Source organism: Triticum aestivum, chromosome 2A (genome assembly GCF_018294505.1).
Source record: "Triticum aestivum cultivar Chinese Spring chromosome 2A, IWGSC CS RefSeq v2.1, whole genome shotgun sequence".
Taxonomy (NCBI): Eukaryota; Viridiplantae; Streptophyta; class Magnoliopsida; order Poales; family Poaceae; genus Triticum; species Triticum aestivum.
Window position 1 is genome coordinate 389,529,037 of NC_057797.1, and position 18,535 is coordinate 389,547,571.

An 18,535-nucleotide genomic window follows, 5' to 3' on the forward strand; every position below is an offset into this window, starting at 1 on the left:
AGTTTTCCTTCAGGTGTTTCCACCCCACCCATTTTGTGACGAGACAAGAGGATTGGCATGGAAATGCCAATTGATAATGTGCACTCCGCATGATTGCCTTACCAACTAACACTAGCTAGTAGGTTAGCGTTCTATAAGTGAAACCTCCGAGCTAAGAAGTAAGAAAGATAACAATTATTGCAGCTTTATTAACTACTTTCTCTGTTCAAAAATACTTGTCGCATAAATGAATAAAAATAAATGTATCGAGAACTAAAATGCGTCTAAATACATCAATTTCGTTGACAAGTATTACCGGACAGAGGATACGTAAATCCTAACTGAATCCACTGTCTCATTGAGGCCCCTTGGGTATTTGCGATTTCTTTTCGTACTAGGTAGTATGTATATCTCTACAGAGATCAGGTCTTCCGTTCGAAATTCGTACGAGATTGCTGCGATTCGAGCGGGCACGTGATCTTTGGAGCCGAGGAAACAATGGCGTCAATACAGAACTGAATGCTACTGTACGTGTTGGGTGATGTCCCCACTTGTAATCCATTCAACCCTCGACTGTTTGGCCTTAGCTGCCTGTACTGGCCTGTAGCTGCTTTCGCAAGTCTTGGCCGCGACTTAGAGCCTGTACTGGCCTGTAGCTGCTTTCGCAAGTCTTGGCCGCGACTTAGAGCTTGATTAGGATCTTGTAATTGGCCACGCTGGTGCTTGGGCACAAGCTTTGTCTTGTCTCGCCTACGTTGTTACTGCATCCGCGGGTAAAAGTAGCACTCACTTGTTAATTAAGTAGTCACAGGATCCTGATCAAGTTGATTAAGCGAATGATGTTGGCGTTGAATTAACCAAGAAAGTTGGCAAAGTGGCGGGCATTTCCTCTAAAGCATCAACCCAACTACTTTCCTGACCTGCGCTGCGCTGCACTGCACTGCCAGCGGTGAACAATCATGGTGCATGTTTCAGCTCGCACATGCACATGGCGGGACACACACACACACACATAGGAACTTTTTCCATTGGATGCTGTTGAGCCTTTGACCCTTTACTGATGCATAACCACCATCCATGCCTAGCGGTTGGTGTAGGCTGTAGCTGCTGGTTGCACCTGCAAAGGTTAACTAAGATCTGCGCTAGGGGAGAGAACCCATTATTCCATTGCCAAAGGGAAAGGTCGTAACGTTTGACAGGTTAAACTTTGTTTAAATCCCACTTCATGTGATCTCAAGAGTGGTAGTAGAATCTTTCCCACAGCAGGACTGTCAAATACTACGTGTGCCACTGGCGCTTCAGAATATGGGTGAGTAAACTATGGCAAATTACAGGTGCTTCAGAATGGGCCAACTTTACTTAATGACACAAATATGGCTTCCCGTTTGCTTAAAATATGCAAATGACATGGGAAGAAAAGTGTGCAGCAAAAGCGAGTATGCATCCTTTTCCTCAAAAGAACAATCATCATAAGGTTAAAATGTTATTCGTTATCCAGGACGTCAACAAAAAGAGGTTATTCGCTCTCTGGTCAGTAAAAAAAATTATAGCAAAACAGGATCAAAAAGTTTCCTTTTGGAAGCATGGCCAAAATGTACTTCCTTCGATTCGATCCAAAATAAGTGTTTTAGTTCAAATCTGTGAACTAAAATCACGACGCTTATTTTGGATCGAAGGAAGTAATAAAACCAGCTAGTAAAAGAATTGCATTTATGTTTCTCTGTTACCGTAGATTGAACATTCAGGTGATATCATTGACATGTGTCATCAAGTTAGTATCATGTTTTCTGCAACTAATTTGTTTACCATGCTTACTTGGATAATACTTCTTGTAAACAAATATAAGACGTAACGACCTAAAACATCTTATATTTGTTTACAGAGAAAGTATTTATTAAAGAGTAGCCTGAATACACTACTTGAATGAAAGGGAAAAAGTTGAAAACTTATCCACAAATTTATAATGATAAATCTGGAAGGAAAAATAAAGAAAAGTAATAGGTGTGTCATGGTCCAAAGGCTAAATAGCACTTCCTTTGTCTGATTTATTGGGTCCCCTCGTATTTTATGTCAAATTTTAAACATATATTTATAGTAAAATATACTCCCTCATTTTTAAAATAAGTGACTCAACTTTGTACTAACTTTGTTTTTCCTCGAATACACACGACTGTGCGTATCATTCATTAAAGAAGAAAGAGGGAAGACTCCCAAATCCACGGTTACAACATATAATTACATGCCGGGATTCTCCGACACCACCAAACGATCTAGTCACTACTCACGATCCGGCCCATCATCCTCTACTTCAAAACCTACTGTGTTGCCTTTCAAGAGACCGGCCCTAACCCACAGAGCACCCTCCTCTCTAATCCTAAGTAATGTCGCAGTGAGAGACGGGACATCACCATTAAACACGATGTCGTTTCGATGCTTCCAAATAATCCAGATCCCAGGTAGGCATTTAGCACGAGTGGACTTCCGATGGGCTGAGCAACGATCCTGACGAAGGCACCAATCGCCAAGGCCTTCTCCATCTTGGGGCTCGAAGTCAGGCATGCCCGTGATGTTCCCCATCCAATGCCAAACCTGTTTAGCAAAGACACAGCCAACCAGGAGGTGCTGGATGGTCTCCTCATGTTGGTTGCAAAGTGGGCAGGAGTCCTGGTGAGGTAGTCCGCGGCGAGCCAACCGGTCCGATGTCCAACATCTGTTCTTGAGGGCTAGCCAAGCGAAAAAGTGGCATTGCAAGGGTGCCTTGGACTTCCAGCTGAACGCCGCCGATGGGGAGACCACACGCCCCATGAATCCTGCGGCATAAGCTGATCTAGCCAAGAATTGCCCATCCTTCTCCCATGACCATGTCACCACGTCCTCAACGTCGTTCGTAAGCTGGCGTCCCAAGATCAGGGGCCATAGCCGCAGGAATTCGTGCAGTGCTTGGGGCCAATGTTGCCAACCCAGCTATCATTGAGTAGAGCACCGACGACCAACTTTGATCTTCTTATCCGATCCGGAATCAAACTATGGACTGTGGGTGCAATCTCCTTAATTCTCCATCCGTTGATCCATCTAGCATCCCAGAATAGGGTAGATTTTCCATCTCCAACTTTAGTGTATGCCGCCACGTGAACCAACTCCAGTGCTTCCGCCGGAACAGGGATGTTAAACTCAGCCCATGGCCGGGATCTGTCCGCCCGTTGCAGCCAAGCCCATCTGGCTCACAGTGCCTTGTTAAGCCATTGCAGATTCGGGATCCCCAAACCACCCGCCCATTTGGGCGTGCATACTGAAGGAAATATGCCCTAGAGGCAATAATAAAGTTATTATTTATTTCCTTATATCATGATAAATGTTTATTATTCATGCTAGAATTGTATTAACCGGAAACATAATACATGTGTTAATACATAGACAAACAGAGTGTCACTAGTATGCCTCTACTTGACTAGCTCGTTAATCAAAGATGGTTATGTTTCCTAACCATGAACAAAGAGTTGCTATTTGATTAACGGGATCACATCATTAGGTGAATGATCTGATTGACATGACCCATTCCATTAGCTTAGCACCCGATCGTTTAGTATGTTGCTATTGCTTTCTTCATGACTTATACATGTTCCTATGACTATGAGATTATGCAACTCCCGTTTGCCGGAGGAACACTTTGTGTGCTACCAAACGTCACAACGTAAATGGGTGATTATAAAGGTGCTCTACAGGTGTCTCCAAAGGTACATGTTGGGTTGGCGTATTTCGAGATTAGGATTTGTCACTCTGATTGTCGGAGAGGTATCTCTGGGCCTTCTCGGTAATGCACATCACATAAGCCTTGCAAGCATTGCAACTAATGAGTTATTTGCGAGATGATGTATTACGGAACGAGTAAAGAGACTTGCCAGTAACGAGATTGAACTAGGTATTGAGATACCGATGATCGAATCTCGGGCAAGTAACATACCGATGACAAAGGGAACAACGTATGTTGTTATGCGGTCTGACCGATAAAGATCTTCGTAGAATATGTAGGAGCCAATATGAGCATCCAGGTTCCGCTATTGGTTATTGACCGGAGACGTGTCTCGGTCATGTCTACATTGTTCTCGAACCCGTAGGGTCCGCACGCTTAAGGTTTCGATGACAGTTATATTATGAGTTTATGAGTTTTGATGTACCGAAGTTAGTTCGGAGTCCCGGATGTGATCACGGACATGACGAGGAGTCTCGAAATGGTCGAGACATAAAGATTGATATATTGGACGGCTATATTCGGACACCGGAAGTGTTCCGGGAAAGTTTCGGATAAAGCCGGAGCACCGGGGGGGTTACCGGAACCCCCCGGGGGGTTAATGGGCCTCATGGGCCTAAAGTGGAGAAGAGGAGGGGCTGCCAGGGCAGGCCGCGCGCCCCCTCTCCCCCTAGTCCGAATTGGACAAGGAGGGAGGGGCGGCCCCCCTCTCCTTTCTCCCTTCCTTCCCCCTCTCCTACTTGGACAAGGAAAGGGAGGGGAGTCCTACTCCCGGTAGGAGTAGGACTCCTCCTGCGCGCCTCCTACTAGGGCCGGCCTCACCCCCCCCCCCTTGGATCCTTTATATACGGAGGCAAGAGGCACCCCAGAGACACAAGTTGATCCACGTGATCATATTCTTAGCCGTGTGCGGTGCACCCTTCCACCATAGTCCTCGATAATATTGTAGCGGTGCTTAGGCGAAGCCCTGCGACAGTAGAACATCAAGATCGTCACCACGCCGTCGTGCTGACGGAACTCTTCCCCGACACTTTGCTGGATCGGAGTCCAGGGATCGTCATCGAGCTGAACGTGTGCTAGAACTCGGAGGTGCCGTAGTTTCGGTGCTTGATCGGTCGGGCTGTGGAGACGTACGACTACATCAACCAAGTTAATGCTTCCGTTGTCGATCTACAAGGGTACGTAGATCACACTCTCCCCCTCTCGTTGCTATGCATCACCATGATCTTGTGTGTGCGCAGGATTTTTTTTGAAATTACTACGAAACCCAACAGTGGCATCCGAGCCTAGGTATTATGTGTTGATGTTATATGCACGAGTAGAACACAAGTGAGTTGTGGGCGATATAAGTCATACTGCTTACCAGCATGTCATACTTTGGTTCGGCGGTATTGTTGGACGAAGCGGTCCGGACCGACATTACGCGTACGCTTACGCGAGACCGATTCTCCCAACGTGCTTTGCACAAAGGTGGCTAGCGGGTGACAGTTTCTCCAACTTTAGTTGAACCGAGAGTGGCTACGCTCGGTCCTTGCGAAGGTTAAAACAGCACCAACTTGACAAACTATCGTTGTGGTTTTGATGCGTAGGTAAGATTGGTTCTTGCTTAAGCCCGTAGCAGCCACGTAAAACTTGCAACAACAAAGTAGATGACGTCTAACTTGTTTTTGCAGGGCATGTTGTGATGTGATATGGTCAAGACATGATGCTAAATTTTATTGTATGAGATGATCATGTTTTGTAACCGAGTTATCGGCAACTGGCAGGAGCCATATGGTTGTCGCTTTATTATATGCAATGCAATCGTGCTGTTATGCTTTACTTTATCACTAAGCGGTAGCGATAGTCGTGGAAGCATAAGATTGGCGAGACGACAACGATGCTACGATGGAGATCAAGGTGTCGCGCCGGTGACGATGGTGATCATGACGGTGCTTCGAAGATGGAGATCACAAGCACAAGATGATGGTGGCCATATCATATTACTTATATTGATTGCATGTGATGTTTATCTTTTATGCGTCTTATCTTGCTTTGATTGATGGTAGCATTAGATGATCTCTCACTAATTATCAAGAAGTGTTCTCCCTGAGTATGCACCGTTGCGAAAGTTCTTCGTGCTGAGACACCACGTGATGATTGGGTGTGATAGGCTCTACGTTCAAATACAACGGGTGCAAAACAGTTGCACACGCAGAATACTCAGGTTATACTTGACGAGCCAAGCATATATAGATATGGCCTCGGAGCACGGAGACCGAAAGGTCGAGCGTGAATCATATAGCAGATATGATCAACATAGCGATGTTCACGAATGAAACTACTCCATCTCACGTGATGATCGGACATGGTTTAGTTGATTTGGATCACGTAATCACTTAGAGGATTAGAGGGATGTCTATCTAAGTGGGAGTTCTTAAGTAATATGATTAATTGAACTTAAATTTATCATGAACTTAGTCCTGGTAGTATTTTGCAAATTATGTAGATCAATAGCTCGCGTTGTTGCTTCCCTGTGTTTATTTTGATATGTTCCTAGAAAAAATTGTGTTGAAAGATGTTAGTAGCAATGATGCGGATTGGATCCGTGATCTGAGGTTTATCCTCATTGCTGCATAGAAGAATTGTGTCCTTGATGCACCGCTAAGTGACGGACCTATTGCAGGAGCAGATGCAGACGTTATGAACGTTTGGCTAGCTCAATATGATGACTACTTGATAGTTTAGTGCACCATGCTTAATGGCTTAGAATCGGGACTTCAAAGACGTTTTGAACGTCATGGAGCATATGAGATGTTCCAGGAGTTGAAGTTAATATTTCAAGCAAATACCCGAGTCGAGATATATGAAGTCTCCAACAAGTTCTATAGCTAAAAGATGGAGGAGAATCGCTCAACTAGTGAGCATGTGCTCAGATTGTCTGAGTACTACAATCGCTTGAATCAAGTGGGAGTTAATCTTCCAGATAAGATAGTGATTGACAGAATTCTCTAGTCACCATCACCAAGTTAGTAGAACTTCGTGATGAACTATGATATGCAAGGGATAACGGAAACGATTCCCAAGCTCTTCGTAATGCGGAAATTGACGAAGGTAGAAATCGAGAAAAACATCAAGTGTTGATGGTAGACAAGACCACTAGTTTCAAGAAAAGGGCAGAGGGAAGAAAGGAAACTTCAAGAAGAACGGCAAGCAAGTTGCTGCTCAAGTGAAGAAGCCCAAGTCTGGTCCTAAGCCTGAGACTAAGTGCTTCTACTGCAAAGGGACTGGTAACTGGAAGCGGAATTACCCCAAATGGTTGGCGGATAAGAAGGATGGCAACGTGAACATAAGTATATTTGATATACATGTTATTGATGTGTACTTTACAAGTGTTTATAGCAACCCCTCAGTATTTGATACTAGTTCAGTTGCTAAACTCGAAACGGGAGTTGCAGAATAAACAGAGACTAGTTAAGGGTGAAGTGACAATGTGTGTTGGAAGTGGTTCCAAGATTGATATGATCATCATCGCACACTCCCTATACTTTCGGGATTAGTGTTGAACCTGAATAAGTGTTATTTGGTGTTTTGCGTTGAGCGTGAATATGATTTGATCATGTTTATTGTAATACGGTTATTCATTTAAGTAAGAGAATAAATTGTTGTTCTGTTTACATGAATAAGACCTTATATGGTTACACACCCAATGAAAATAGTTCGTTGGATCTCGATCGTAGTAATACACATAATCATAATATTGAAACCAAAAGATGCAAAGTTAATAATGATAGTGCAACTGATTTGTGGCACTGTCGTTTAGGTCATATTGGTGTAAAGCGCATGAAGAAACTCCATGCTAATGGGTTTTTGGAATCACTTGATTATGAATCAGTTGATGCTTGCGAACCATGCCTCATGGGCAAGATGACTAAAACACCGTTCTCCGAAACTATGGAGCAAGCAACTAACTTATTGGAAATAATACATACTGATGTATGAGATCCGATGAGTGTTAAGGCTCGTGGCGGGTATCATTATTTTCTAGCCTTCACAGATGATTTGAGCAGATATGGGTATATCTACTTAATGAAACACAAGTCTGAAATATTTGAAAAGTTCAAAGAATTTCAGAGTGAAGTGGAGAATCATCGTAACAAGAAAATAAAAGTTTCTATGATATGATCGCAGAGGTAAAATATTTGACTTACGAGTCTGGCCTTCAGTTAAAACAATGTGAAATAGTTTCACTACTCACGCCACCTGGAACACCACATCATAATGGTGTGTCCGAACATCATAACCGTACTTTATTAGATATGGTGCGATCTATGATGTCTCTTACCGATCTAACACTATCGTTTTGGGGTTATGCATTAAAGACAGCTGCATTCACGTTTAAAAGGGCACCATCTAAGTCCGTTGAGACAACACAATCTGAACTGTGGTTTGGCAAGAAACCAAAGTTGTCGTTTCTTAAAGTTTGGGATTGTGATGCTTATATGAAAAAGTTTCATCCTGATAAGCTCAAACCTAAATCGGACAAATATGTCTTCATAGGATACCCAAAGGAGACTATTGGGTACACCTTCTATCACAGATCCGAAGGCAAGACATTCGTTGCTAAGAATGGATCCTTTCTAGAGAAGGAGTTTCTCTTGAAAGAAGTGAGTGGGAGGAAAGTAGAACTTGATAAGGTAATTGTACCTTCTCCCTTATTGAAAAGTAGTTCATCACAAGAAATCTGTTCCTGTGACTACTACACCAATTAGTGAGGAAGACTAATGATGATGATCATGTAACTTCAGATCAAGTTAATACCGAATCTCGTAGGTAAACCAGAGTGAGATCCGCACCAAAGTGGTACGGTAATCCTGTTCTGGAAGTCATGTTACTAGACCATGACGAACTTGCGAACTATGAGGAAGCGATGATGAGCCTAGATTCCACGAAATGGCTTGAGGCCATGAAATCTGAGATGAGATCCATGTATGAGAACAAAGTATGGACTTTGATTGACTTGCCCAATGATCGGCGAGCCATTGAGATTAAATGGATCTTCAAGAAGAAGACTGACACTAACGGTAATATTACTGTCTACAAAGCTCGACTTGTCGCAAAAGGTTTTCGGCAAGTTCAAGGGATTGACTACGATGAGACCTTCTCACCCGTAGCGATGCTTAAGTCTGTCTGAATCATGTTAGCAATTTCCGCATTTTATGATTATGAAATTTGGCAGATGGATGTCAAAACTGCATTCCTGAATGGATTTCTGGAAGAAGAGTTGTATATGATGCAACCAGAAGGTTTTGTCGATCCAAAGGGAGCTAACAAAGTGTGCAAGCTCCAATGATCCATTTATGGACTGGTGCAAGCCTCTCGGAGTTGGAATAAACGCTTTGATAGTGTGATCAAAGCATTTGGTTTTATACAGACTTTTGGAGAAGTCTGTATTTACAAGAAAGTGAGTGGGAGCTCTGTAGCATTTCTGATATTATATGTGGATGACATATTACTAATTGGAAATGATATAGAATTTCTGGATAGCATAAAGGGATACTTGAATAAGAGTTTTTCAATGAAAGACCTCGATGAAGCTGCTTACATATTAGGCATTAAGATCTATAGAGATAGATCAAGACGCTTAATTGGACTTTCACAAAGCACATACCTTGACAAAGTTTTGAAGAAGTTCAAAAATGGAACAGTCAAAGAAAGAGTTCTTGGCTGTGTTACAAGGTATGAAATTGAGTAAGACTCAAAGCCCGACCACGACAGAAGATAGAAAGAGAATGAAAGTCATTCCCTATGCCTCAGCCATAGGTTCTATAAAGTATGCCATGATGTGTACCAAATATATTGTATACCCTACACTGTGTTAAGCAAGGGAGTACAATAGTGATCTAAGAGTAGATCACTGGACATTGGTCAAAATTATCCTTAGTGGAATAAGGAAATATTTCTCGATTATGGAGGTGACAAAAGGTTCGTCGTAAAAAGTTACGTCGATGCAAGTTTTGACACAGATCTGGATGACTCTAAGTCTCGATCTAGATACATATTGAAAGTGGGAGCAATTAGCTAGAGTAGCTCCGTGCAGAGCATTGTAGACATAGAATTCGCAAAATACTTACGGATCTGTATGTGACAGACCCGTTGACTAAAATTATCTCACAAGCAAAACATGATCACACCTTAGTACTCTTTGGGTGTTAATCACATAAATGATGTGAACTAGATTATTGACTCTAGTAAACCCTTTGGGTATAGGTCACATGACGATGTGCACTATGGGTGTTAATCACATGGTGATGTGAACTCTTAGTGTTGAATCACATAGCGATGTGAACTAGATTATTGACTCTAGTGCAAGTGGGAGACTGAAGGAAATATGCCCTAGAGGCAATAATAAAGTTATTATTTATTTCCTTATATCATGATAAATGTTTATTATTCATGCTAGAATTGTATTAACCGGAAACATAATACATGTGTGAATACATAGACAAACAGAGTGTCACTAGTATGCCTCTACTTGACTAGCTCGTTAATCAAAGATGGTTATGTTTCCTAACCATGAACAAAGAGTTGTTATTTGATTAACAGGATCACATCATTAGGTGAATGATCTGATTTACATGACCCATTCCATTAGCTTAGCACCCGATCGTTTAGTATGTTGCTATTGCTTTCTTCATGACTTATACATGTTCCTATGACTATGAGATTATGCAACTCCTGTTTGCCGGAGGAACACTTTGTGTGCTACCAAACATCACAACGTAAATGGGTGATTATAAAGATGCTCTACAGGTGTCTCCAAAGGTACATGTTGGGTTGGCGTATTTCGAGATTAGGATTTGTCACTCCGATTGCCGGAGAGGTATCTCTGGGCCCTCTCGGTAATGCACATCACATAAGCCTTGCAAGCATTGCAACTAATGAGTTATTTGCGAGATGATGTATTACGGAACGAGTAAAGAGACTTGCCGGTAACGAGATTGAACTAGGTATTTAGATACCGACGATCGAATCTCGGGCAAGTAACATACCGATGACAAAGGGAACAACGTATGTTGTTATGCGGTCTGACCGATAAAGATCTTCGTAGAATATGTAGGAGCCAATATGAGCATCCAGGTTCCGCTATTGGTTATTGACCGGAGACATGTCTCGGTCATGTCTACATTGTTCTCGAACCCGTAGGGTCCGCACGCTTAAGGTTTCGATGACAATTATATTATGAGTTTATGAGTTTTGATGTACCGAAGTTAGTTCGGAGTCCCGGATGTGATCACAGACATGATGAGGAGTCTCGAAATGGTCGAGACATAAAGATTGATATATTGGACGGCTATATTTGGACACCGGAAGTGTTCCTGGGAAGTTTCGAATAAAACCGGAGCACCGGGGGGGTTACCGGAACCCCCCGGGGGGTTAATGGGCCTCATGGGCCTAAAGTGGAGAAGAGGAGGGGCTGCCAGGGCAGGCCGCGCGCCCCCTCTCCCCCTAGTCCGAATTGGACAAGGAGGGAGGGGCGGCGCCCCCCTCTCCTCTCTCCCTTCCTTCCCCCTCTCCTACTTGGACAAGGAAAGGGAGGGGAGTCCTACTCCCGGTAGGAGTAGGACTCCTCCTGCGCGCCTCCTACTAGGGCCGGCTGCACCCCCCCCCTTGGATCCTTTATATATGGAGGCAAGAGGCACCCCAGAGACACAAGTTGATCCATGTGATCATATTCTTAGCCGTGTGCGGTGCCCCCTTCCACCATAGTCCTCGATAATATTGTAGCGGTGCTTAGGCGAAGCCCTGCGACAGTAGAACATCAAGATCGTCACCACGCCAACGTGCTGACGGAACTCTTCCCCGACACTTTGCTGGATCGGAGTCCGGGGATCATCATCGAGCTGAACGTGTGCTAGAACTCGGAGGTGCCGTAGTTTCGGTGCTTGATCGGTCGGGCCGTGGAGACGTACGACTACATCAACCAAGTTAACGCTTCCATTGTTGATCTACAAGGGTACGTAGATCACACTCTCCCCCTCTCGTTGCTATGCATCACCATGATCTTGCGTGTGCGTAGGAATTTTTTTGAAATTACTACGAAACCCAACACATACTCCGTCCCAAGGATGGCGCAGTTGCCCCCTCTCGCATCTTTTTTACCGCACACTACTGCAAGATGCTGCTAATGCGACACTACGATCAGAGACCCTTTGAGAAACTATGTGCGATGCAATAATCGCAAACGGTGGTGTATGAAAACCGTCAAAAAAGGTGCAAAACGTTTGCGATGAAGGATGCATCAGACACGGCTCAGATTTTAGTTGCGTGTGCGATGAATGACATACGATTCAGTTCAATTAACTGTTCGGGATGAGGAGGAACAAAATAAACGGGCAGCCAGATGAAGGCGTGTGCGATACACATCATACTGTTCACTCGGATGAACTATTTGTGATTAGGCAACACAAAAGAAATAGGCAGCCAGATGAAGGTGTTGAAGGAAATATGCCCTATAGGCAATAATAAAGTTATTATTTATTTCCTTATATCATGATAAATATTTATTATTCATGCTAGAATTGTATTAACTTAAACTTAGTACATGTGTGAATACATAGACAAACAGAGTGTCACTAGTATGCCTCTACTTGACTAGCTCGTTGAATCAAAGATGGTTAAGTTTCCTAGCCATAGACATGAGTTGTCATTTGATTAACGGGATCACATCATTAGAGAATGATGTGATTGACTTGACCCATTCCGTTAGCTTAGCACGATGATCGTTTAGTTTGTTGCTACTGCTTTCTTCATGACTTATACATGTTCCTCTAACTATGAGATTATGCAACTCCCGAATACCGGAGGAACACTTTGTGTGCTACCAAACGTCACAACGTAACTGGGTGATTATAAAGGTGCTCTACAGGTGTCTCCGATGGTACTTGTTGAGCTGGCATAGATCGAGATTAGGATTTGTTACTCCGATTGTCGGAGAGGTATCTCTGGGCCCTCTCGGTAATGCACATCACTATAAGCCTTGCAAGCAATATTACAGAACGAGTAAAGAGACTTGCAGGTAACGTGATTGAACAAGGTATAGAGATACCGACGATCGAATCTCGGGCAAGTAACATACCGATGACAAAGGGAACAACGTATACCGTTATGCGGTTTGACCGATAAAGATCTTCGTAGAATATGTAGGAGCCAATATGAGCATCCAGGTTCCGCTATTGGTTATTGACCAGAGATGAGTCTCGGTCATGTCTACATAGTTCACGAACCCGTAGGGTCTGCACGCTTAACGTTCGGTGACGATCGGTATTATGGGTTTATGTGTTTTGATGTACCAAAGGTTGTTCAGAGTCTCGGATGAGATCAGGGACATGACAAGGAGTCTCGAAATATTTGAGACGTAAAGATCGATATATTGGAAGGCTATATTCGGACATCGGAAAGGTTCTGAGTGGTTCAGGTATTTATCAGAGTACCAAAGAGTTACGGGAATTCGCCGGGGAGTATATGGGCCTTATTGGGATTTAGGGGAAAGAGAGAGGGGAGGCTGCGCCCCCCAAGGCCTAGTCCGAATTGGACTAGGGGGAGGGGCAGCGCCCACTCCTTCCTTCTCTTCTCTTTTCCCTTTCCTTCTCTCCTACTCCTACTACATGGAAGGGGGGAATCCTACTCCCAGTGGGAGTAGGACTCCCCAGGGCATGCCATAGTAGAGGGCTGGCTCTCCCCCTCCTCCACTCCTTTATATACGGGGGAGGGGGAACCCCATGGACACACAAATTGATCATTGATCTTTTAGCCGTGTGCGGTGCCCCCCTCCACCATAATCCACCTCGGTCATATCGTAGCGGTGCTTAGGCGAAGCTCTGATCGGTAGCTTCATCAACACCGTCATCACGCCGTCGTGTTGACGAAACTCTCCCTCGAAGCTCTACTGGATCATGAGTTTGTGGGACGTCACCGAGTTAAACGTGTGCTGAACTCGGAGGTGCCGTACGTTCGGTACTTGGATCGGTCGGATCGTGAAGACGTACGACTACATCAACTGCGTTCTCATAACGCTTCCGCTTACGGTCTACGAGGGTACATAGATGATACTCTCCCCTCTCGTTGCTATGCATCACCATGATCTTGCGTGTGCGTAGGAATTTTTTTGAAATTCCTACGTTCCCCAATAGGTGTGTGAGATATACAACATATGGTTCACTCGGATGAACTGTTTGTGATTAGGCAACACAAAAAAAGCGGGCAGCAAGATCAAGGTGTGTGCGATATACGGCATGCGGTTCACTCAGATGAACTGCTTGCGTTGACACAAGAGAACAAAAATGGTTCAACTTAACAAGACGTGTGTGTTGTGCGATGGGATTGCATACAGAACAACATATATATATATATATATATATATATATATATATATATATATATATATATATAAGGACATGCTTGCATAACCAAATTAAACATCCACTTACATAGGTGGCTACTATAACCATGGCATTTGCACACACCAAAGTAAACTATTACATGCATAATTACATAGGTGGCTACTACACACATGACATTTCCACACACCAATAAATTAAACTATATATTACATGCATGATTAACTAGCATAAACGATCATCTGATCATCATCTACTTCTTGTGACGCTTGCTTTGCTTGTGGCTCGATTCGGACTTGTCGATTTTGGTAACGAGGCACTTCCTCATGTCAACGATCCGCCTGTGCATCTCGTAGCATGTGTACACGCTCTTGGCCGCGAACCTGAGGTGAGGTTCATCCAGTTGCCGCATCCAGGCCCTGTGCAAGGATAGGGGACTTGTTCTGTGGGAATCCTGCTTCATCTTTTCGTAGTAGGGGTCGATGATGGCCGAGGCAAGTTTGACCAGGGAGTCCTTCTTCGTGTTGCCCCAGACCCTGTAGTGGTCATGGATTTCAACAAGGTTCTTGCAGGCCAATCCCATAACACTGAGCGCATTTACATCGTCTTTTGTTTCCATCGTGACGAACTTGTAGTCGATGCTGTTGACAAACCTGTTGAAACAGTCGCAACGCTCTAGGGTCATGCAGTAGTGGTAGATGAGGACATGATGGCACACGCACTACTGGGCAACGAGAACCTTCTGATCTATGCCGGGACGACCGGCGGTGTACTGGAGGTCGATACCGACCACCTTGTACTTGTCTCCAGCAAGCAACTGCTCAACGCTGTTGATGTAGTCGTCCACCATGGCCGGGGCGATGGTGTACACCACCGAGAGATCCGTCTCCCTCGCGTGGGTCTCCACTCTATGCTCGCCGAACTCCATTGGAGCGCCACTGGACATCCCCTCTCTATGTGTTGTCATGGGTGTGCATGTAGTGTTATGGGGTGCGATCGAAAGGTTGAAGAGACTAAGGTTATAATGGCCGCGAGAATTAAAGGGGAAGCTGGACGACCAGGAATATCGGTAGGCCCTGATGGCAGTTCTAATTTGCAGCGCGTAACTCCATCGTGCCGCACATAATTGCATCGCGTGGCAACGCGCGCGGCGCAACCGCATGCATAAGGGGCTCCCGACATGATCGTGCACACGCCCAACCGCTGGCAGAGCGCTCCGCGGTCGCCTCAACGGTGATCAACCATATATATATGCATCTAGCAGTTGAATACGCAAGGAAAAGTTGTCCACAAGCCGAGCGCACCGACGGACGCGAGCAGAGCGTGCCAACGGACGCGACAGAGCACGCCGCGGCGCCTAACAGCGAGCAGAGCTTGCCGAGGGACGCGAGCAGAGGATGACACAGTGATACGTGGTAAATAAGACGAACTGTGCGAGTGATGTCGGAGACATCAAGCACGAATCAGATTAGAGTTGCGTGTGTGATACGTGGCATACAGTTGATCCATCCGAGCTGTTTGTGATGGAATAAGCCGTATGTGTTGCGGGCAAACACTTGCTGGTATATAACCTTAAATTTAACCAAAACAGTGTTAATGCATGTTACAAAAATTGTATATCTGGAAACTATATTCAAATACGACTCCAACGATATAATCTTTGACGACATGCATTCGTATTTTATTAGTTAAATCCCACTTATAAACCAGGACGGGGGTATAGTAGGTAATTAAATCGTCTTATCACCCCGCTGCCGCAGACGGTTTATAGCGCAAGCTTGCGCAGCACGCGAGGCGTTCTTTTAGCTAAACGGTGGTGCCAATGAATCATCGGTGAGCCCGTTCCCGCACAACCTCGCAGTTTCCCGCGCAAGCTTCCCGCCCGACTTGGTGAAATCTCCCAAAATCATAATGCTTACCGACCTGCTATAAAAATCCTCACGGGCGGCGATTCATGCGTCGCATTTTCCCCTCCCTCCCTGTAGCTTATCTCGTCTGCTTCTCCCACAATCGCGAATGGCACCGGTCCGTCGTCGTCGCTCAGCCACTCCGCCATCATCAGAGGACAGCTCCAGCTGGGAGGCTACACTGTGACCGCGGCGCAGCCCCCGGCGTAGTGTAGTGCGCGTGAACTCCCTATTGGGTGTGCGCGGAACACCCACCACACGCTCCGCCACCGCTGCCCGTCGGCAGCTGTAGCCGGCCGCCGTTGCTGACACACCACCGTCGAAAGCCAGGGCCATCTCCCGCTCCGCCGCCGCGGCCCGAAGGTGGGAGGGGGCCGCCGTGGCCGCCACCCACTACCGGTCACCATGGCCATCACCCGCTCCGCCACCACGTCCCAAAGGTGGCAGGTGGTGGTCGTGGCCGCCACCCCATCGTCGGCTGCTACCTCTTGAGCACTGCATTGGTTTTCCCTGAAGAGGAAGGGATGATGCAGCAAAGTAGCGTAAGTATTTCCCTCAGTTTTTGAGAACCAAGGTATCAATCCAGTAGGAGGCTGCGCGCGAGTCCCTCGTACCTGCACAAAACAAATAAATCCTCGCAACCAACGCGAATAGGGGTTGGCAATCCCTACACGGCCACTTACGAGAGTGAGATCTGATAGATATGATAATATAATATTTTTGGTATTTTTGTGATAAAGATGCAAAGTAAAATAAAGGTAAAGTAAAGAGCAAAGGAAATAACTAAGTAGTAGGAGATTAATATGATAAAGATAGACCCGGGGGCCATAGGTTTCACTAGTGGATTCTCTCGAGAGCATAGGTATTCTACAGTGGGTGAACAAATTACTGTTGAGCAATTGACAGAATTGAGCATAATTATGAGAATATCTATGTATGATCATGTATATAGGCATCACGTCCGAGATAAGTAGATCGACTCCTGCCTGCATCTACTACTATTACTCCACTCATCAACCGCTATCCAGCATGCATCTAGAGTATTAAGTTAAAAACAGAGTAATGCCTTAAGCAAGATGACATGATATAGAGGGATAAACTCATGCAATATGATGAAAACCCCGTCTTGTTATCCTCGATGGCAACAATACAATACGTGCCTTGCTGCCCCTACTGTCACTGGGAAAAGACACCGCGAGATTGAACCCAAAGCTAAGCACTTCTCCCATTGCAAGAAAGATCAATCTAGTAGGTCAAACCAAACTGATAATTCAAAGAGACTTGCAAAGATAACCAATCATACATAAAAGAATTCAGAGAAGATTCAAATATTGTTCATAGATAGACTTGATCATAAACCCACAATTCATCGGTCTCAACAAACACACTGCAAAAAGAAGATTACATCGAATAGTTCTCCACAAGAGAGGGGGAGAACATTGTATTGAGATCCAAAAAGAGAGAAGAAGGCCTCTAGCTAATAACTATGGACCCGTAGGTCTGAGGTAAACTACTCACACTTCATCGGAGGGGCTATGGTGTTGATGTAGAAGCCCTCCATGATCGATGCCCCCTCCGGCGGAGCTTCAGAACAGGCCCCAAGATGGGATCTCGTGGATATAGAAATTTTCGGTGGTGGAATTAGGTTTTTGGCTCCGTATCTGATCGTTTGGGGGTACGTAGGTATATATAGGGGGAAGGAGTACGTCGGTGGAGCAACAGGGGGCCCACGAGGGTGGAGGGCGCGCCTGGGGCGTGGGGGTAGGCCCGCCCCCCTACCTCGTGGCCTCCTCTTGTGTCTTGAAGTAGGGTCCAAGTCTCGTGGGTCTTGTTCGTTGAGAAAATCACGTTCCCGAAGGTTTCATTCCGTTTGGACTCCGTTTGATATTCCTTTTCTTTGAAACCCTAAAGCAGGCAAAAAACAGCAATTCTAGGCTGGGCCTCCGGTTAATAAGTTAGTCTAAAAATAATATAAAAGTGGATAATAAAGCCCAGTAATGTCCAAAACAGTAGATAATATAGAATGGAACAATAAAAAATTATAGATACGTTGGAGACGTATCATCGGCCGCCGTGGCCGCCAGCCCACCGTCGACCGCCTGGATTATCACTCGCTCCGCCGCCGCGGCCCGAAGGCGGGAGGCGGTGGTGGAGGCCCGCACGTGCGTCGGCGACCTTGCGCGCTACATCGAGTTCCTGTGGGAGGAGGAGGAGCGCCTCATCGAGCATGCAAAGAGCCTTACCACAGTCGTGGCCGCAGGACACGCCGACGCAGAGGCGAGGAATTAGGAGATCTACGAGCAGTCCGATCGCTACGAGAGGGATCGTCTGGAGCGGCAGTAGGCGTCCGAGCTGGCGAGCGTTGCTGAACGTGCTGCAGCGGAAGGCACCATATTGCATTTGTCCAGCTCGTCGGTAGGCTCCTCCTTCTCCTCTGCCTCTTACTAAGGGGGTGAGCGCGCTCGACAGAGGAGAGGCTACCAGAAGTAGCACAAAGCCCCTCCGTGGTAGTAGTAGTAGTA